Source organism: Podarcis liolepis (assembly GCF_965112155.1).
Source record: "Podarcis liolepis genome assembly, chromosome: 6".
In the NCBI taxonomy this organism is placed as follows: domain Eukaryota; kingdom Metazoa; phylum Chordata; class Lepidosauria; order Squamata; family Lacertidae; genus Podarcis; species Podarcis liolepis.
The window spans coordinates 82897265-82920554 of record NC_139559.1 but is presented as its reverse complement, the minus strand read 5'-3'; positions in this window follow the sequence as shown (position 1 = coordinate 82920554).

Sequence of the window (23290 nt, the reverse complement as noted above, 5' to 3'; positions counted from 1 at the left end):
ATATATTTTCCTGCCTTTTTACAATTCCACACATTCATAATCAATTCTTTCTTTGAAAGCCACTTACACCACTTTCACTCCCCCCCTCAAATCTGTGACATGAGGAGGATGCAACAAGCACGCACCCTTCGAATCAGATCTATTGGACCAGGGCCGAATTTACCGGATTTTTCCTTCTATAACACGCACCCGACCATAACACGCACGTAGTTTTTAGAGGAGGAAAACAAGAACAAAAAAATTCTAAACGAAACAGTGGATGTATGATTTTTGTGGTTCATGCTGTGGCCACAGACATGTGATCTGACAGTGAGTTTGGAGTAGCCCAATGCAAAAATCCTGAGGATCCATGTGGATCCGTGCTTTGTAACCACGTTTTAAGTGGGGAGGGAAGGGAAAGCACTCAAGGGCCAAGGAGAAGGATGCTGCTAATAATGCAGAAGAGGGATTTAAGGGGAGAAGAAGCATGTGTGGGGTGGGTGGAGAAGGATGCTGCTAATAATGAAGAAGAGGGATATAAGGGGAGAAGGCTCCTCTCCTCTCCCACTTTGCTCCTTTAAAGCATGCAGGCTCTCTGTCCCTCTCTCCTCCCCACTCAGCAGCTCTTCTCCCGCTTTGCTGTTTCAAAGCGAGCCACGGAGGAGGGAAGGAAGGGGAACCATGGATCCTCTGCTCACGACTGCAGCAGATCCCCCCCCCGCCACCCGTAGGCATTCCCTCCATAACACACACAGACATTTCCCCTTACTTTCTAGGAGGAAAAAAGTGAGTGTTGTGGTGCAAAAAATACGGTAGGTTTGATGAGGCCCTCAGCTACTGAAGGTAATGGGGCCCTTTATATGTCCAGCTGTCCTTTGTCAACAACAAATTGTCGCTGTTTTTTGTTGAATATTTTAGGGAGCAGGCTAGCAGGCGAGGCCCATTATTTACATCATAGGAGCCTACAAAACACTGTTGTTGTATGTAGGTTTTATTTGTTTTTTATCTTGTATTTTGGAAATGTACATCCAGGTGTGTGTTTTTCCTTTAATTTTTTTTTTTTTGGGGGGGAGGCCAAGAGAGTAGGGCCCTAAGTTATAGCTTGTTTAGCTTATACGTAAATCCGGCACATGAGTGCCCTGCTGTGTCTTCCTCACGTTGCCGTCTGCATCCATCTTCCCGGGTGCTGGGAAAATACGCTCCACCGCTGGGAACCCCCCTCCAAAACAACAACAACAACACCCATTTTTCACCTCTGCTTGGGGTTCAGCTAGGAATCAGGGTCTTGTCCAAAGATATAAGCACAGTACGTCTCTCAAACTTCTCAAGCATTATTCAGTATTTACACAGAAGTGCTAGGTCATCTCATTTTCCCCACATCCATGAAGCAAACAGGGTTCATTATTAATTTTGGGAGGTTTTTTTATACAACTTGGCCTGCAGAGTGGGTGACAATCTTAATTTTACACTTTCCCCAGTAGTTCTGTGAGGTAGGTCACTGACGTTGAGAGGTAATGAGTTGCCTAAGGCTATTGGGTAATTTTGTGAATGACTATGCACAGATAATATAATCACACTGCGCTTTAATGTATACCTGGGCCTGTGTGAAAATGGGGAGGTTTCAGCATTTATAACAAGAAAATGATAAGCATTAAAGCTAAAATCATTATTCACGGTGAACACTGATAAATTTCACAGATTAATGTTGTGAGGATTCAGATAAGGTAAATGAATGCAGCGAGACCACAGAATGTTAGGTTCTTCAGGCACGGAGGTTGATTATAACTCTGAAATGTGCATAAGTTTAACGGGAAAAGTTTCCACCTCCAAATCTCTTGCCATTCATCATCCCCATTTTCAGTTTGAACACAAGCAGTAGCTTCCAGGGCTACAGGATGGAATCCTTCTCAGCCCTAACTGGTCCTGTGAGGAACTGAACCTCAGAACCTCCTGAAGGAAACCCATTTTTATATGGCTTGTGCAAATTGCTAAGTTCCCATTGTTGTTGTTTAGTCATTTAGTCATGTCCAACTCTTCATGACCCCATGAACCAGAGCACGCCAGGCACTCCTGTCTTCCGCTGCCTCCCGCAGTTTGGTCGGACTCATGTTTGTAGCTTCGAGAACACTGTCCAACCATCTAGTCCTCTTTCGTCCCCTTCTCCTTGTGCCCTCCATCTTTCCCAACATCAAGGTCTTTTCCAGGGAGTCTTCTCTTCTCATGAGGTGGCCAAAGTATTGGAGCCTCAGCTTCACGATCTGTCCTTTCAGTGAGCACTCAGGGCTAATTTCCTTATGAATGGATGCGTTTGATCTTCTTGCAGTCCATGGGACTCTCAAGAATAAGTTCCCATTAGAGCTTGCCCAAAAAAATGAAATTCGAATGGACTTGAATGATGAAAGCCAATATTTGTTACGTAAAACTGAAAACAGAAACCTGAAATATTAACAGCATAATGGGACGATCTGAAACTATAGATCGTAACACCCTCTAATGCATCTACGGAGATATTGTTTTTGATAACACAAGCGACAGGTCCTTTTTTTAATCTATTGCCATGATTACATTAAAGGAAGATTTGGTAATGACACCAAACAGTATTTTAAAGCCAACATTTTTGTTTCCCAGCTCTCTCATATAAAATTGTAATCAGTTTCATTCCTGTGGAGCTCATCTCGAGAGCTGCAGGCACTTTTTCTCATCAGAGTTTAAAATGTATTTTGGTGGTCTGCTAAAGAAAAATGCAAAGATAGGAAAAAACAATCCTGCTGATCTAATTATTTCTTGGATTTTTTATTCTCAGAAAGAGGTCAGCTTTTGCATTCTTGCTGGGGAAGGCTGAATACACATCTTTCTGACCATGATGTGTACATATAAATTGGAATAAAATGAGGTTTTTATTATCCTTTCTAGAGAATGAGGGAAGACTTCTAATGTCAGAGAAAGAAGTTATTTCTGCCAACATGTTTTCCTCATGTTGCCCTTCCTTTACCATACTGTAAAATACTGTAAAATAGGGGTTAAGATAGTCTCCCCCCCCTTGTGGAATGATAATCAGTTATTCATGGTTCATACTCCCAGTTTACATCAATGTAAACTATGGAACATAAACTGACTGTAGTGAATTACTACACACAATCAAATTCAATGTTACTCACAGCAAACGAAGGTAACTATAGTGAGAGTAAAGAAAGGAACAGAAGTTCACTGAGTGGTACTTAAACAATGCAATTAAGTTTGCAAAGAGTATCAAATATGGCTAAAAATGGGAGGTGCTTTTAACATTCACAACACTGAACATAAAAGTATGCAGTTTTGGTTCAATCCTAATCTCACATCATGTTTCGAGGAAGCTATTCACAAGTTCACACAGTGGAATTCACAAAATGCAGTAACATATGAACTCCAGGTAACCAATACTTGCAGCATAATAAGCATAATGATTAATCTTGCTCTTATGCTGTGAACTCACAGGAAAAGCTCATTCTTCCTCACACTGTCCAATTGCTGATGCTTCAAATTTCCTTTACAGACTCTCTGTTGCTGTTTATTCAAATCACAACCAAAGTGGTGATAGGAACTATCTTTCACAAGCTGCAATTTCACACCCATGTAATTTCAAAGGAGCATGGAATTGGGCGGGGGGGGGGGAGGGTTTTGAATCCCTGACTGAGAAATGTATAGCCTATACCACAATCACTGAAATTGTATCCTTCAAAGTCTGAGCCAATTTCCAAGAATACAGGCATAACCTTAACATGTTGGGAAACGAGTTTTTGACTTAGTATATAATAAGATGATCTTCTCAGCACTGATAGCTAGTGACATTCAAATATAGTACTCAGCTCTTAGTGTCGAGCTGGGCATTTCTTATGCCTTTCTCTTTTTTACCTCGGTTAACTTCTTTTGAGCTTCACATATATTGGATTCATTTTAACTCCAATAGTCAGGTAGGAAAACCATGTGCGTGTATATGTTTATGTTGGCGCCTTTTCCAGTGTTAAATTCCACAAACCCATCATTATTTGAAAAACAGAGTTCATCTTATCCTTGGAGTTGTGGTTCGAGGACCCGACCCCCGCGAAGTGAAATGAAGACACAAGGACACGTGGTATAAGGTTGATGGGCTAGAAAAGGCCACAACTTTATTGATTACAGCAATGAAAAGGTATTGGCTTAGGCACTGGATCGAAACAAGTGGGTTTATTCACCAGTAGGTGGAGCCTGTTGATGCTAATCCAACTATAGGCTCACCCCTGATGTCACCGAGGGTCGTGCCATGGCCTCCCGCCAAGCAGGCATCGGACAGAATACACGACCGCCAGATTCCTTTAACGAAATACCCCTAAAAATTGAAGGCATAGGCGATGGCCACACCTAGCCCTTCGACACACCACAACACATTATTCCAATGCCTAACCTACCCACCAATACCACAAAAGTTGTGACGATTGCTACAAGGTAGGCGAAAAAACCAAAAAGCCTAATGCCAAATGGAAAAACTCCTACCAGGCCCCCCGGGCAACCAGGGCGACCAACCTGAGGTCCATAGCAAGGCCAATGACCTAAGCCCTAACTCAAAGGGAGTGGAGGGTGGGTGACTCGCGAGGGGACGACGACGAGGAATGAGGCCAGGGAGAGGCTGGCGCTGCAGCAAAAGGCTGCTGAACATGCCCCCTCCGCGGCACCTGGTTGGGTGGCCACCGGGGGGCATGAGCGCCAGCCAGGTGAGCTGGAGGCAGGGGGCCATGCCCCCTGCTGGGCGGTGCTCGGGCTCCCGCCCACAACCACTCCCCTCTCTTTCAGGGAGGAGAGTCTTTCTCAGCTAGCCAAACAATCTTGTCCATGATAATAGAAGGTGTGACCGGAAAGTTCAGTGAACGATCACAGAAATTGGACAGTGAGAAATATTTGAACGTGCATGCCTTACAGGTCTTCAAAGTAGGCCCCCTCTGATGCAATGCACCGTTGAGAACATTCATAGAACTGTTGGAAACTTCTAGAGAAGTCCTCTTTTCATACTGCTTTCAGTTCCCTCGTCACAGCAGCTTGGACATGTGAAATGTTGGAAAATCTGTGCCCTTTCAGTGCAGATTTCAGTTTTGGAAAAAGAAAAAAATCCACTGGGGCCAGTTTGGGAGAATATGGAGGTGGGAAAACTCAGTAACGATTTCATGCAGAATATGCAATTCTTCCGCCATCATTTGAACGGACAAACGCTGATCCCACATCAACAGCTCACACAAACTCTGTCAACATTTGCCGCCGTTTGGCTCATCGACGGTCTGCCAGATCCAGGGTCATCTTTGATGGTTTGCCACCCTTCACAAAAACGCTTAAACCGTTCATACACTGTCTTTCGAGTTACACAATTGTGAGCATTTTGTAGGTTTCCAATGCCGATTGTATGTTCTGTTGGGGCTGGAACTTAACGAGTTAAGTTGTTCCCATGATGCCACACCATTCTGACGTCAGTTTTGGAAGCTGGGAGGAGAATGGGAGGAGTTCACTAGTCTCACTCTATGCTGTGAGGGAAAAGGAAGCAGTCCTATAATGGCTGCAAGCAGTCCCGGTTTTTCCGGAGTTTTGTTGAAATAAACGGCTGTAAATAGACAAACCTGTACGTGTGTGTTTGTCTGGAAGCTGAGCCGAGCTGCGTGACAGTTTACACCGCTGTGTGAAACTCTGCTGAGACGTGACTGAGAGCTGCGGAGCGGAAGTGTGCCGGGCGGCCATAAATTGCTAATTGAGGACCTTAAATCAATTAGCGGGAGTCACGTCAGATCAATCAAAATACCAAGAGGTTATGGGTAACCTAAATCACCGATCGTAAAACTGTCACGGGTGGCTGCCAAAAGCTTTGATCTGTGAGAGGCCGAGGCAGCTGATCTGCTCGACCGGGAGCTGGAGAGCGGCTGTTTGTTTACGTGAGTACGCTGGGCCCCGGGGGAAGATGGCAGATGGCCAGGAGGTGTTTCAAGCTCCGTTTGAACAGCTTGAGGAACTCACCGCCCAAGCGTGGAATACCTGGGCAAGAAGGGTGAGAGCGTGGTTCATAGCCACGGAAGTTTGGGACATTTCCCAGAGAGAACCAGTGTAACTGGTGGACAGAGATGCAGGAAAGTCGCAATCTGTTTCTCTGGAGGAGAAAATGCAGAGGGAGAAAGCTGAGAGAGCTGAGATCTGCATGTTAAGAGCAGGTGTTCATGCTAATTTGCAACATCACCTGGAGGGCGTTGAATCTGCGTGTGAGGCTTGGCGTGTGCTGAAACGTCTGTGTGAAGACTCAGCAGAAGGCTAAGGGCAGATGGAAGCTGAGAGCCTAGAGATGGCTGGAGCCCCTGTTCCTGATGATTTAGCCTCAAGGAGTGCTAGTGAGCAAGTCGGGGGGGCGGAAAGTTCCAAAGGCAAGTTTGAAAAGTTTTCCACTGAACCTGCTGGAATGAAGCGGCAGTTCAGGGGGGGCGGATCTGGCAAGGAGTGCTTTTCCGGAAGAAGGAGGGCCAAGCCAGCTGAAAAGAGCCCCAGGCAGTGTTTTTCCACTGGAGTTTGTCGTTGCTACGTGTGTAATGCAGCGGGACATCTGCAACGAGATTGCCCCCACCGGAGCAGAGAGGCAAGACAGGATGTTGTCAAGGACACCTTTCATGGGAACCAGTCGGGTTTCCATGGCAACCGGTCTGGAAAAACAACCAAGCGTGGGAACGCAAGAGAAGGACGTGGAAAACAACGTGAGGAGACGTATCAAATAACAGCTAGTCTAGCTGTGTCTGAAGACAGCTGTGAGACAAGCCCAGAGCTAAGTTTTGTTATTGACTCTGCAGCAAACTGCAATTTGATTCCAGAGACACCAGCTGTCAAGAGGTGGAATTGCAAGGCAATTCCGGCTGGGAAGACTGTTCTCTTTGCAAATGGACAGAAAAGAAATGTGACTAATTCTGTAAATGTGCATTTTTCTATTTTGCAGGAAACGTTGCAGTGTTGTACTGTTCCTGGGATGCACCACTGTCTTTTATCTGTGCCTTATTTACTGAAAAAGGGATTTAAGGTTTGTTTTCAGGATGATGTGTGCACAATCTCCAAGGGAGGGAGGATGCTTGCCAAGGTTAAAAAGGGGCAGAATGATCTCTTCATTCTTAAAACGTCTCTGGAGGGTGATGGGAAGGTTGAGAAAGCACAAGCACTGCGTGCTACAATTCCCAATCATGATTCATGTGTCCATGCTTGGCATACACGAACAGCTCATGGGTCTTTGGAAGCACTACAGGTGCTGCCGGAGGTTTCCAAAGGGTGTCACATTGCAGAATGTGGACTTGCTATGAAATGTGAAACTTGCAAGCTAGCAAAGGTAAAAGGATGCAGTTATCCAAAAGTTGAGAGGGTAACAACAAAACCTTTTGAACTGGTTCACATAGATTTGTGGGGTCCTGTAAAGGAACCAAGTCTGGGAGGGGCCAGGTATCTGCTCACGATGCAGGATAATTTTACGCAGAATTCCTGGACCCACGGTCTCAAATCCAAGGATGATGCAGCACAGCTGATCAAAGGATGGGTTGAGGAGGTGGAACAAAGGTTTTCCACCAAAGTGCAAGCTGTCACAAGTGACAGAGGAGCCCAGTCAACAGGTTCTGCTTTGCAGAAGTACTTTCGCAAGAAAGGGATACGTCACACAGTGACTTCACCCAATCAGAGGGGAGTGTCAGAGCTCAGGTGTCAGGCTCTGGTTCAGGCTGCACAGGTGTTGCTGAAAGATTCTGGGTTACCTCCAAGGTTTTGGCTGGAGGCAATCAAGTATGTGAGCTTCACCTGGAATCGTACCTACAATACACTAGTAGGTGACACACCGTTTAGGCTGTTGCATGGCAGGAAACCCCAGATTCATTTTTTGCGTATGTTCGGGTCACATGCCTCTGTGTCAGTACCTGCTGCTTTGCAGGGGCCAGATGGATCCAAGTTCCGGAAAATGATTTTTTGTGGGTATGAGCCAGCAGCGTGTGCATGGAGGTTTGCGTTTCCATCAGGTGATCAGAGTAAGTTACTGATCAGCAAGCACGCTGAGTTCTATGAGCAGGATGAAAAGTCAAAAACTGCTGTCAAGCGTGATGTTCTTTCAGAGTGTCTCTCTGATTCAGAACAGGAAAATTCTGAGGGGGATGAAGGAGAGGATAAATCTGATGATGACGATCAGGTAACTGACCAAAGTCAGGAACAGGAGGAGGTATCGGTAGTTTCTCCACAAGATGTTAAGAGAACACCCAAAAGCGAGCCCAGTTCTCCTGTGAGTGTAATGGAGAGGATTCGAAAACGCTTTAAGTCAGAGGGGGAATCCCGTGATGCTGAGGACACATCTTCTGGTGGCAGTGAGTCAGAGGTAACATCTGAGTTTGTGCCCAGAAGGTCTAGTCGCACAACAAAGGGCATTCCACCTGAAAGATACCAAGCAACAAGTGCGTGGGCAAAATTCGCACAGTGTGATTCTGGGAATGTTGAAGGGGTTCAACAGGTGCCTGGGAAAGATGCCGGGAAGGGGCACAAGGCAAAGGGGAAGGTGTTGAACTCAAAAGGGTCTTGTCAGAATGGGCGGCAAAGGGGGGTGTTGGGGCTGGAACTTAACGAGTTAAGTTGTTCCCATGATGCCACACCATTCTGACGTCAGTTTTGGAAGCTGGGAGGAGAATGGGAGGAGTTCACTAGTCTCACTCTATGCTGTGAGGGAAAAGGAAGCAGTCCTATAATGGCTGCAAGCAGTCCCGGTTTTTCCGGAGTTTTGTTGAAATAAACGGCTGTAAATAGACAAACCTGTACGTGTGTGTTTGTCTGGAAGCTGAGCCGAGCTGCGTGACAGTTTACACCGCTGTGTGAAACTCTGCTGAGACGTGACTGAGAGCTGCGGAGCGGAAGTGTGCCGGGCGGCCATAAATTGCTAATTGAGGACCTTAAATCAATTAGCGGGAGTCACGTCAGATCAATCAAAATACCAAGATGTTCGACTATTTCTCGCTGTCCGATTTCTGTGACCATTCACCGAACTTTCTGGTCACACCTTGTATTCCAAAGGGCTGGCTCACATGTTAGTTTCATAATGACGTATCAGCTCATTGCTTTTCTCAGATGATTTCTTTTGAGAGTTTGCGGGGACAGAAAAAGAAATACTAGCTGGCTATAGGCCAGTTAAGCAAATCCCCATGTCTTGTGATGCTTAGTCATAACGTGCTGCTGAGTCAGCATTTCCACAGCACAGAATGTTAACTCCTTGATACCCACAACACTACAACAGCGTTGGAGTCCAACAATTCTGTAGAGCCACAAGATCCCCTCCACTGCTGTAGGGCAAAACTATCCTTTTTTCAAGGAGAAACATGTGGATAGGAGCCACAGGGAAGACAGTGGCTGGTCTCCAGGGACATAAACCTCTCAGCTGCCTAGTTTGAGTGCTTATATGGTTTAAAAAAACAGCAAATAATAATTTGGGATGTGTGCATGTGTAATTTTCATCTAATACTGGATAGCTTTAGCATACCCGGGAATCATAGGAGCCAACTGTTAGGGGACAAGGTCCTTCACTACCCCCCCCAAAAAAAACTCCCCCTCCCCAAGTTGATGGATGTTATGTACTGGTTTGAATAGGATTCAAAATGCAGCAGTCTGATTGGTCCTAGAACAATGCAGCAGTATGATTGGTCTTCAGGAGCCACCCAATCCAGCTCCAGATGAAAGTGAACCCACAACCTGATTGGCCTACAGGAAAATTCCAGAATTAGCCAATCACATGCAGCCCATTGTGTAAATAATGTATATAAAGCAGATGCTTTGGGGAAAGTTTCATTCCTTCTCACCACTATGAGCTGAATAAAGAGCATGAAATCTACTCTCAACTCTGAGTATATTTCAAAGGGCATTGCCAAACAAATGGTGTGTGTGCCCTGTATCTTGTGATCAATTATGTGGGACAGGGCTTACCTGCCCCCCAATATTTTATTCCAGTAGGCATCCCTGCCAGGGATCCAAGCTTTTCTCTCTCTCTCTTGTAAGTTGTGCATACTTTTTTGTGCATTCTGCAATTTCCATTGGGAGGGGGAAGCATCATTCTCTCTCCCATATAATTCAGTTCTAAAACAGATTGCCTCCCCCCATGCACTTATTATTTGCAAAATAAAAATAAAATAAACAACAGAAATGGATTCACACACCTCCATTGTAACATGTACCTTTGGCTTTGTGTTTGCTGTTTTCAGTGGGAAAGCAAACAGAGGATTATTCCCGCGAATGAGTCTTTGCCAATCAAATTTTATAATTGATATCACTTAGGTACAATATTAAGTTGTTTCCTCTACACCAGGCAGTGCAGAGAGAAAGAGAGAGCAATAATTGATTTCTTCCCAGCCACTTTTATTCAAGCATAATTCAAAGTTGCGTTAACAAGGAGTCTCGGGTTGAGCCGCTCGCTGCACGGAAATAATTCACTTCCCATTATAATGAATATGAGGAAGAATTTTGAGATGAGAAATTGCTCCTCTTTATTTTAATAGATGAATGGCAAGTTTATGACATTAAAACTTTATAAAGCTGTGATATCCTGTTAATTATAGTTTATGGGGCTCTTAAGGATTCCATAATCCCAGCCACAGAACAATATATTTTCCCTTTATTGCAGCATGTATTGTAGTAATGCACAGATCTTACTTATAATGCCACTGTCTGCATTTCCTTAATGACTGCCTGTCTTTCTTACAAGACTTTCTCTGTGCAAAACACACTTGTTGTTATTGCTGTTCTTAGGAACAGAGTGAACACTTAGCAAGAAACTGCACTGCCAAGCTGACAAACAGCAAAGAGTTGAAGGTAGTTTTCTTCAATCTTCATGCTCATTGTATTGTTAATTTAGTAGCAGTAGTAGCTATATGTCGTTTGTAATTAACTCGATCAATCAGTGCAAGGATTTGTCCATAGGCAGTGGAACTTCCCCCCTGTCCTCCCCATCACTCTATCCCCCCCAAAAAAAATCTGCACTGAGAGCTTTTAGGAGATCCCTGTTTCCCTCACAGAGCTATTCGCAGAGTTTTCTATGCAGATGAATTGATTGCTAAACCACACTGACAATGGTAGCTCTGCGAGGCGAAGAGGGGTCTACAATACTCAGCACCCTTGACAATCTATAATTCCCAGTATTCTTTGGGGAAAGCTTTGGCTGTTAAAGTGTATAAAAGGTAATGGACCCCTGGACGGTGAATTCCAGTCAAAGGCAACTGTGGGGTTGTGGCGCTCATCTCGCTTTCAGGCTGAGGAAGCCAGCATTTGTCCACAGACCACTTTCCGGGTCATGTGGCCAGCATGACTAAACCACTTCTGGTGCAACGTAACACCGTGATGGAAACCAGAGTGCACAGAACCACTGTTTACCTTGCCACTACAGCGGTACCTATTTATCTACTTGCACTGGTGTGTTTTCAAACTGCTAGATTGGCAGGAGCTGGGACAGAGCAACGGGAGCTCACTCTGTCGTGGGGATTCAAACCACCGAACTTCTGATCAGCAAGCCCAAGAGGCTCAGCGCCACCCACATCCCACCTGTTAAAGTGTATAAGAGTGCTGTTGGATAACTGCCTGGGTCCGGCATGTTTCCTCTGCGCCAGAAGCTCTCAGGCAGCAGCTGAGCGGCAGTGCATGCTTGGTGTGTGGAAGAAAGGGAAAGTCCATACGCTGTTTCTTGCTAACTAAGCAGCCTTTATTTGCATCAGACAGATAAAAGAAACAGATCCGTCAGAGACCGGCACCATAATGTACATCCCGGATGCTTTCCCGGTCAGAAGTGAAACCTACCACACAGACAAAGAAACTCAGCTTCCTGTGTGGGAGCTCCTCCCCAGATGCAGGACATAGAGAGGTTAACCCTATAACTACCCAACCTCACAAGTGCTTTAAATGTATGGTATATATACTGATTCTTATGATGCCTTCCAAGTACAGTGGTACCTCGGGTTACATACGCTTCAGGTTATATACGCTTCAGGTTACATACTCTGCTAACCCAGAAATAGTACCTCGGGTTAAGAACTTTGCTTCAGGATGAGAAAAGAAATCGTGCTCCGGTGGTGCGGCAACAGCAGGAGGCCCCATTAGCTAAAGTGGTGCTTCAGGTTAAGAACAGTTTCAGGTTAAGAATGGACCTCTGGAATGAATTAAGTACTTAACCCGAGGTACCACTGTACTTATGTGGCATCTGAATATAGACTGCATTTTTAATCAAGGCATATATTGGCTTATATCTTGATCAGGTTCCTAAATTAAAGAGAGAGTTTAAAGATTTTCAAAAGTTTCATGCCAGGCAAGAAGGCTAGCTGCTTAAGAAAACACTGACAGTGTTTTCTTCCTAGACAAGGGGCCCCTTGATTGATAGCAGAAAACAATTCTCAAAGTCGTAAAAGCTGGAATTACAGGCTGAAGAGCAAGGTTACGGACCCAACATAATTAAGAGTTAGTAAACAGTAAAATAAAACCATGTGCCTTAAACTTGAGCCACAGGACAAAAGGTCAAGAGCACATGGAAAACAAGCAACTGGCTGGAGAAGGGGGGGGGGAGTATGAACAGGGGAAGAGGCTCTTTATTTCCTATTTTATTTTGAGGCTGTAAACTGTTCCTTCCTTTTACAAAGGCCTTATTTCTTTTAAGAGGCTACCTGTGTTGTGTATGAAATATGCTGGCTTAAATGTAATTATGCAAAGGATCTAGAAAGAAAGAAATGTTAAATTCTTATTTCATAGAGTCATATTGCTGTAGGAGACCACAGGGGCCATTGAGCCCAGCCCCCTGCCAGAAATGAGACGCCAATCGAGCACTCATGACAAATGGCTGTCAGACATTTGTTTAAAGACCTCCAAAAGGAGATATTTCATTGATGATGCATGAGAATATGAACCCAAGGTCTCTGACATCTGTTCAAGATAAAAATTTAAAATTATTAACCATTTGTTTTAGAAGGCAATAGGGCAAGGAGGGCAAGAGGTGAGCTGGTAATTAAGATTCCTTGTTGAGACACATGTAAGATATATTAATACTTATTTGTCATTTATAGATGTAACAATATATAGCTCTTTGTATTCCATATAAGGACAGAAGGATATGGGTGTATCTTAAAATTGGTTATAGCAATCAGCCAATAGGAAATTCGAGCAGGCTGATTGAACAGAGGCAGCCACAGGAGGAACAAAGGGGGGTGGATTAAGGAAATATAAGTGCTGGCCATAATGGCAGGAGGCCAGGCCAGAGCTTGGTAATCATATACCACTGTGCCTCTTATTTATTTGTCTGACAAATAAATTATTATTTTAATTTCTCTGTTGCTGCGTTGAATATTTCATTCCAGCTAAGCGTTAACCACAAGCAGGGTGCTACATTTTATGGTGCCTGCGACTCGGATCAGTGGTCTGCTGGAACGCAGCCCCTTCGCCTCACTGGACGGGGTACAAGAGAGAGGACAACTGTGCCTACCCAGCGCGCACTGGAAAAATTTTTTCCAGGGGAACGCAGCAGTCTCGTCTGTCTGATACCCTGCCCACTGACGGCGACGGACCGGGGGGGACCAGAGAAATAAACAGGGAACCAGCTAAGGGTAAGTGCACTAAGGGGTTTTGGCCCTCCAATTAATTGGGAGGAAGAGAAGTCCTGATCAAACTTCTGCGTCTCAGTAAAGGGGAACTGAGTACGCTAGGTGGCTGGGTACATCAGATGGTGATCTGGTGTAGGGAAAAGGGAAGAATGGGAGGTAGTGTGTGGTGAAGTATCTGGCGCATTGCATGTGTGAGAAAGTACAATGTGTAGCTTAACTAAGTGTGGAGTGAGTACTACTTCGTTTCCCAGTAAGGTGTGTGTGTGAGTGACTGAGTGGATACTTCACAGGGCCATACAATGGGAGTTGGGGGTTCAAAGGGGGGAAATACACCTTTTGAATGTATGTTAAATAATTTTAAGAAAGCCTTCTCAGGGGCATATGGAGTCAAAATGACGCCAGAACGCTTGAGAACGTTATGTGAACTAGAGTGGCCAAAAGAAATTACTGAATGGCCATTTCAGGGAACCTTTGATATAAATTTAGTAAGCAAACTTTGGTCTAACATCGCCAAAGAAACTGGAGGGTGCCCAGAACAATTTTCATATATAGATTCTTGGCTGAGCACATTAAATAAAAATCCTCCATGGATAAGGGAATGCAAAGTCCAACGATGCAAATTATTGGCTGTAAAAGCCGAAGCTAGGAAAGGAATCTTGCCAAATAAACTCAAACCTATTTTTGAGGGACCAGAGGAAGAGGTGCTTCCACCCTATGCTCCACATCGAAGGGAGCCTAATCCAAACCCTCCACCAGTTGTAACCCCAAGGCAAGAAAGTGGAATGAATAATGGGGGTGGAGTCACAGAACTTGATTCCTTGATAGATTATGATAAATATCTTCAGGAGGCATTGGAGTCCTATAATGAAGCTCAAGCAGAAGTGGTTATTCCACCTGTGAGTCCCAGTAGAACTCCATCTACAGTCTCCTTTAGTGGAACAACTGATTGCCTACCCCAAACCCCTGTACATCCAAGTCCTAGAGAATTATTACAGAAGTTACAGGGAGACCTTAATCGGTCAGCAAGCAATACAGCCAGGCGTATAAAGCTGCTAAAAGAACGCCTTGGGACAGATACCATCCCCTATGATTTGAGGTCCCTAGAGCAAAGCGAAGAAAAAGGTCACGTAGTAGCCCCTCTTAGAAGAGTATTTGATGCACTTGAGGAGCCTGTGCTGGTTAACGGGCAACCCGGACCACGGCCACCTCGAACTTCGATCCTCCAGTATATTCCATTCACAACTACGGATCTGATTAATTGGAAAACACCCCATCTTTCGCAGAAAAACCTCAGGCTATGATGGACTTGGTGACTTCAATAGTAAATACTAATAGTCCTACTTGGACAGGTTGTCGCCAGCTCCTGAATACTCTCTTCACCACTGAGGAAAGGAGAGACATAATTGAAAAGGCACAGATATATTTGCGTGAGCAGGCCAGAGTGGGAAATATTTATAATATTGACCGTCATCTCCAGGAAAACTTTCCCTTGGAAGATCCTAATTGGGATCTAAACAATGCAATTCACCTGGCCAGGCTTACCACCTATCGCCAGACGCTTGTGCAAGGTATCTGCAGGGCATGCCAGAAGCCCACTAATATGTCTAAAGTCTTAGTAGGGTAGATGTGTTACCCATAACACTGTTTCGTGTTCGGTGCGCACCCACAAAAAAACTTAAGTTGTCACCTTTTGAGCTCCTGTATGGGAGGCCGCCCTCCTTTGTTCAGGATATTCCAACTGACCTCAAACAAATAGGAGACCATGTGACACAGGGATAAGTGCAATCTCTCTCCCGTGTTTTTGTCTCTCTCCCGTGTTTGTTTGTTTGTTTTATCTTAACAGGTGGGCCCTCGAGCGCACGCCGTGCAGCATTGCCAAGCCGATTCATCAGCTCCAGGCTGGCATAGCATATGGGTGAAAGAGTGGAAACGTGATCCACTTGCACCTAAGTGGCGAGGACCTTACACCGTCTTGCTCTCTATTCCAACAGCGGTGAAGGTAGCTGAGGTGACCCCCTGGATTCATCACTCCCGTTTGAAGAAGTCCGAAGGCAGTTGGACATGCAAAGGTGACCCCTTTAATCCTTTAAAACTGACTCTCTCCAAAAACCCCTGTACCTAGCCCTACGGGGAACGGGCTAGGTCACGGGCAACATTAGACGACCGGCCTGCTGCAGCCACAAACCTGGAAGCTGGCTGACCTGCGCACGCCTGAAGCTTGAGGAGCGTCTGAACCAGCGACTGTGAAAGGGAAGATTCTCTTATACAATTGATTGACTGCCCCCTTGTGGAACAATTATCAGAGATATTACACATTGGGGATCCTTGGGATATATGTTTTGGTCTTGGTGGTTCCCCATTCCTGTCACTGGGGGAATTATATTGGGACTAATATTTATGCTATCACAATAAGGTAATCTTTTGTGGAAGGAATGCATATGCTAGACATCAACATGATTTTATTATTAATCCTGATCCCTTGGGAAGGGGAAGGGTCCTTGAATCTGACCAAATTTACTAAATATGGATTCCGTCATGACCACAATATGTGGGTAGGTTTAGCCGAAAAGGTAGCCAATGTGCAAATAGGACCGATTGCCTTGTTTGCTCTCTTGGGCCAGATGATTCAGAGGGAGGTGTGCCCTTATTACCAATACCATTAGATGCCATTGGTATGGTAAGCGAAATGCCACACCAAACAGGAGTACAGAATTTCCCCGGATGGAACTCAACAAAACCATTACGAGTTATACCTGTACAAGGGGAATTCTGTGTACATAAATCATCAGATGCAGCTGATTCTACCATGGTAGGCTCTTCTCATTGCCACTATACTTGGGATTATATTAAGAATACCTGGGCACACGGTACTACCTATCGAACTCGGAATACCTTGCCCTGTGCACCTCCTTTTATTCATGCATGGAAAGTGGTATGGAACATAACTGTGACAGAAAAAGGCAATCTAACATACTGCACTGTGAACTCTATACCTCTTTTGATATTTCGCCTTCTGTACTCCACATACCAAAACCCTCAGACCCGATGGTTGTGGTGGATATGTGGAGAATGGGCATACAAGAAACTCCCTTCCAAATGGAGTGGGACTTGTTTCCTGGGATGGGTATTACCACCAATGTGGATTTTGCCCACTAGTATATTTCTCATATAGCAGGAGGAAGTACCCAAAGTTGGAGCGATACTGATGATTGGCCACCAGAGCGCATTATAGCCTATTATGATCCTGCCTCCTGGAATCCTGGTGAGCTCATACAAGGGGCACGGGATTCTATTTATAATCTAAACAGAATAATTCGATTGCAAGCAGTAGTGGAACTTGTAACCAATGCAACGGCCCAGAGTTTGAGACTTATTGCACAACAGTTGGATGAAAGTAGAGCCCCATTTTACAGCTGAAAATGGGAATGGATTATGTACTTGCCAGGCAGGGAGGCCTATGTGGAGTCTTGAACTTGACAGGGAATGCCTGTTGCTTTAACATTTCTGATAATGGTGAGGCAATCCGTGTGTTGGCCACAAAGATGGAGAATATAGCACATGTTCCAGTACAAACATGGGAAGGATGGGATATGGGATGGTTACCCAATGTCACAGGACTCAAAGGGATACTATTGTCTTGCTTGTTTTTCTTCACGGTAGTAGTAATGGTTTTATGTATGATGCCATGTATCATCCCATGTTTTAGGAGTACAATTAGCAAGATGATTTCGAATGAAACTCTACCTCATATCATGGCCCTATACAGAGCTTTAACTCAGGAAGATCAAGCTATCAAGGACGCTTGGTAGCAAGGTCCTTGAGCTTGAAAGGGGGGATTGTGGCATCTGAATATAGACTGCATTTTTAATCAAGGCATATATTGGCTTATATCTTGATCAGGTTCCTAAATTAAAGAGAGAGTTTAAAGATTTTCAAAAGTTTCATGCCAGGCAAGAAGGCTAGCTGCTTAAGAAAACACTGACAGTGTTTTCTTCCTAGACAAGGGGCCCCTTGATTGATAGCAGAAAACAATTCTCAAAGTCGTAAAAGCTGGAATTACAGGCTGAAGAGCAAGGTTACGGACCCAACATAATTAAGAGTTAGTAAACAGTAAAATAAAACCATGTGCCTTAAACTTGAGCCACAGGACAAAAGGTCAAGAGCACATGGAAAACAAGCAACTGGCTGGAGAAGGGGGGGGGGAGTATGAACAGGGGAAGAGGCTCTTTATTTCCTATTTTATTTTGAGGCTGTAAACTGTTCCTTCCTTTTACAAAGGCCTTATTTCTTTTAAGAGGCTACCTGTGTTGTGTATGAAATATGCTGGCTTAAATGTAATTATGCAAAGGATCTAGAAAGAAAGAAATGTTAAATTCTTATTTCATAGAGTCATATTGCTGTAGGAGACCACAGGGGCCATTGAGCCCAGCCCCCTGCCAGAAATGAGACGCCAATCGAGCACTCATGACAAATGGCTGTCAGACATTTGTTTAAAGACCTCCAAAAGGAGATATTTCATTGATGATGCATGAGAATATGAACCCAAGGTCTCTGACATCTGTTCAAGATAAAAATTTAAAATTATTAACCATTTGTTTTAGAAGGCAATAGGGCAAGGAGGGCAAGAGGTGAGCTGGTAATTAAGATTCCTTGTTGAGACACATGTAAGATATATTAATACTTATTTGTCATTTATAGATGTAACAATATATAGCTCTTTGTATTCCATATAAGGACAGAAGGATATGGGTGTATCTTAAAATTGGTTATAGCAATCAGCCAATAGGAAATTCGAGCAGGCTGATTGAACAGAGGCAGCCACAGGAGGAACAAAGGGGGGTGGATTAAGGAAATATAAGTGCTGGCCATAATGGCAGGAGGCCAGGCCAGAGCTTGGTAATCATATACCACTGTGCCTCTTATTTATTTGTCTGACAAATAAATTATTATTTTAATTTCTCTGTTGCTGCGTTGAATATTTCATTCCAGCTAAGCGTTAACCACAAGCAGGGTGCTACACTTATAAAACCAGTATTTTACATGAGTCAACCTAATAGGAACTGTTACTGGGCAAATCGAAGAAGGAAGTATTGGATATACCATACCCTCCAACATTTCTCTGATGAAAATAGGGACATCCTATTATTATTATTATTATTATTATTATTATTATTATTATTATTATTTTATACCCCACCCATCTGACTGGTTTGCCCCAGCCACTCTGGGCAGCTTCCAACATATATCATAACATAATAAAACATAATAAAACTAAACATAATAAAACTTTAAACATTAAAAAACTTCCCTATATAGGGCTGCCTTCAGGTGTCCTCTAATGGTTGTATAGTGACATATCTCACTGACACAACTCCATATCCTCCAACATTTCCTTAGGGACATCCTAAGGAAAAGCAGGCCATTGCAGGATCAAATCAGAAACCGGAACATCTTCTGTAAATCTGGGACTGTCCCTGGAAAATATGGACATTTGGAGGGTCTGATAGACATTAAAATAAATTAAAAAGTGAAGCAGCTTGACTAGGTTTTGAATATGCAATCATTGGTGTGGCAGTGAACAGATGCATTCGCGCCAACTTTCCTCTTTTGCAAGTCCCTTGACTTCAATCGAGACTGCTGAGAGCTACCTTGCAGAGGGAACAGGTTTTGTTTATTGGGGGAAATGCTAATACGCTTTGCAGCAATTTGCACTTCTTATGAATAATTAGTAAGGATGGCAACATTTCACCTCAAGATTGTCTTTGTGCAACAGTGTAAATTGGTTGAGTTTGCAATTGGTATGAAACAGATTTAGAAACTCAATTAGCCAGCAATGCTTGCTAGGTAACGGTATCCAGTTGTTCCAACACTTAAATATTTGACACTGGTGCAGTACGAGGGAGGGGGAGAGGGCCAGGAGACAAGATACGGAGGGCAGGAAATGCATCAATTTTATCTGGCGGGTTAATCAGCACTCAAAAGTTAAAACTTCCAGTGCTAAACTTTGAGAAAAGCAAGGAGTAATTTGGGGTTCCTGTGGCACACAGGCTAATGGTAGCCAAGCCTTGTTGTTGTTGTTGTTTAGCCGTTTGGTCATGTCCGACTCTTCGTGACCCCATGGATCTGAGCACGCCAGGGACTCCTGTCTTCCACTGCCTCCCGCAGTTTGGTCAAACTCATGCTGGTAGCTTTGAGAACACTATCCAACCATCTCGTCCTCTGTCATCCCCTTCTCCTTGTGTCCTCCATCTTTTCCAACATCAGGGTCTTTTCCAGGGAGTCTTCTCTTCTCATGAGGTGGCCAAAGTATTGGAGCCTCAGCTTCAGGATCTGTCCTTCCAGTGAGCACCCAGGGCTGATTTCCTTAAGAATGGAGAGGTTTGATCTTCTTGCAGTCCATGGGACTCTCAAGGGTCTCCTCCAGCACCATAATTCAAAAGCATCAATTCTTCGGCGATCAGCCTTCTTTATGGTCCAGCTCTCACTTCCATACATCACTATTGGGAAAACCATAGCTTTAACTATACGGACCTTTGTTGGCAAGGTGATGTGGATACAAACAGAGATACGGTAAATTGAGGAAACAGGGTAATGGGCAGTTCAGGGGAGAAAGAAAAATGCTTTGTTTGACAGAAAGGAAAGAAGGGATTCAAAGGAGGGGAATAATGGAAGAAGCGAATTAAAAGTCGTTAAGAGTCATCAACAGGCTGATCTCAGCTATCTGCCAATCTCCCATTCCCACCACCCTTCTGAGTAATACCCCTCCCCACCTTCTCACTATATAGAAGGATCTGGCAACTTCTGTTTCAGTGTATCTGAAGAAGTGTGCTTGCACACGAAAGCTCATACCAAGAACTAACTTAGTTGGTCTTAAAGGTGCTACTGGAAGGATTTTTTTTATTTTGACTATGGCAGACCAACACGGCTACCTATCTGTAAAAGGAGAGCAGAACAGAACATCAAATTGAGGAAAAGGTTTACATATAACTCTTAGGTTGTCCTTGGAATCCTGTGAACTGTAGTTTGTTAAGTGTGCTGGGAGGTGATCCTTATTCCCTGCACAGAGCTAGAGTAGTTTAACAATCAATCCCTCTTCCCAGGGAACACTGGGAATTGTAGCTCTCCAATGAGAATAGGGATCTCCTAACAACTCTCAGCACCCTTAAGGAACTACAGCTCCCAGGATTATCTGGGAGAATCCATGGCTCTTTGAAGTGGCATGAGATTGCTTTAAATGTATTATATAAATAATACTTTAGCTTTAACAGAAGCAGAGCTTCCATGTGTGATACATATGGTTCAAGTTTAACTTGACCATTTTTTGACTCCCTGGGTTGTTTCATGAGCTTCTCGCCGCTGAGCAAGCCTCTTAATAATAATGAAAACACAGAGCATAGGAATATTGCAACAAAGCATTCTGCCAATCACAATTGGTGAATGCAACACCCTTCCACAAAGTCATATAAACATGGTTTTCAGTTTAATAACTTTTCACCTTAGTGAAACTCAAATCTACAAAGACTCCAGTCAATGATATCAATTCATCATGAATACTGATTTATGTCACCTCGCCTGGAAACATTTTTTTAACAACTTGTTCAATCAAACTCAGAAGAATCTTATCCAGGTGTCTTCATAACTTCTGCCCTCCATAAAGTGCTTACTAAGAAAGCCCTACATTACACTGAAAGTTACTCTCTCAATCCTTTGCATGTTTACTCAGATGGAAATTGCACTGTGTTCAGTGGCCTCAGAGGTGGACTGGTTTTTCAAATTTCAGTAGCACCCTGTACAAGGGCAAAATTTGGCGCCCCGGCCTCTCAACTTTGCTTAAATAGCAAAATTCACTATAGTGCCAATCCCCACTCAAATAATATAAAAGAGAAGAGACCTTCCTATTCTCCAAGCTGTATGTGGACGTCACTCCTGAATAAAATGTTGCTGCTCTAATTCAAAATATAATAGTTATTAACATTATTTGTTTGTTGTTGAACAATGCAAGCAGGCGTGACCGCCCCTAGTGACTGTGTGAACACAATATATTATTATTTTTATTATTATTATAATTATTACCCTGCCCATCTGGCTGGGGCAACCCAACATATATAAAAACATCAAACATTAAAAGCTTCCTGATACATGGTGTTACACACACACATACACACACTTATATAGAATTAATCACTTTAAACAGGAACAAAAATGTTAATACAATAAACGGAAATATCCGAAAATTGCCAGCATATTATAATTAACAGACACAGAACAAATAGCTACTGGGCCTGGCTTTATCTACAAATAAAATATAATTTCTGTTGTTATTTTATTTATTTAAACCATGAAATGTTACTGTATGAAGATCAAAAAGGTTTTCTACTGAGATCAAAGCATATCCAAATTAGTGTTTCCAGATTAGTGACTCTCTTTCCCAACCCACCACACACACACACACACACACTTTAGATGACCTGACACAGGACTCAGTTATATTAGTAAAGAAACAGCAAACTGAATGCACTATAAACATGCAACACCAGAGGGTGCTAGAGAGCAGGAAAATTTAAAACACAGTTTTCCATAGTGATTTTTTTTTCTTTTGTTAAAATGATCTGTTTTCTTACTTATTTATAGTGTGTGTGTGTGTTTGTGTCCCCCATGTTTAGATCCACCTACAGTCAATGAGATCGAGTTGGAGACAGCATTTGGCCACTTCTGCTGAACAATGGCGGGCATTCACATATGACATTGCAAGCCAGCACTACCCTGTGTGGCCTACAGACCTTGGTGCCCCACATATATGTTAAGTGATTCAGGAAGTTGCAACTGAATGCCTACAAAGCACTGAAAACACTCCCCTTGCCTTCCAACGCCACTCTTGACAGCTGTGTTTGACAATTTAAAGGCGAAAGATTACCTAGGTAGCTGATCTACATCTTAATCCAAATCAATACATGAGTTGAACATGAGACAAAATCCATAATCATATTTCAGGTCTCTTTCAATGTCTCTTAAAAGCAGCTATGGAGATCCCTGAACAAGAGGACATGGGACAAAGGGTTAACTTCCACCAATAACTCTGTAGTACCAACCCAATTTACCTGATTCCTAAATGGAAAAAAATGCAGAGGGACTGCTGATTCAATCACAGACCTCAAACATCTTGTTGAATTTGGCAATCATTATGGTCTACGCTTCTGGTCTTTTTCCAAGCAAAGCATTAAAATCGTTTCTGAATAAAATTGCTGGGTTTTTTGTGTTTTTTTTAAATGTAGATGTGAAGGTGCTTCTAATTTTCTGTTCCTAATTTTAGTCCTATGCTCCAAAATTCTTATTCTTAAAGCTCAACTGATTTTCCCCACAAAAAGCAAATCACAGGCACATTTAATCACATAAACTACATAACTGCTGCTGTAATTAGAGCAAGTATTCAATTCTAATTTCCCCCATCTCAGGGATTAATGGAAAAAAACTTTAATTATAATATCCCACAGCCCTGGCATCTAAAATGGCCGGGAATAATGCCCTCTCTCCTATTCACACTACAATTAAATTCTCACTGTAATAGCATATCCTTTATATCTCTCGTTCCATGAAAGCCAAAGATCGGCAATTCAGAACAGCTCCAAATGTTCTCGAGTATGTGTCACTGTTGCAGCACAATCCTGATAATACTGCAGTTTGTATTATTCATTTTATGATTAGTC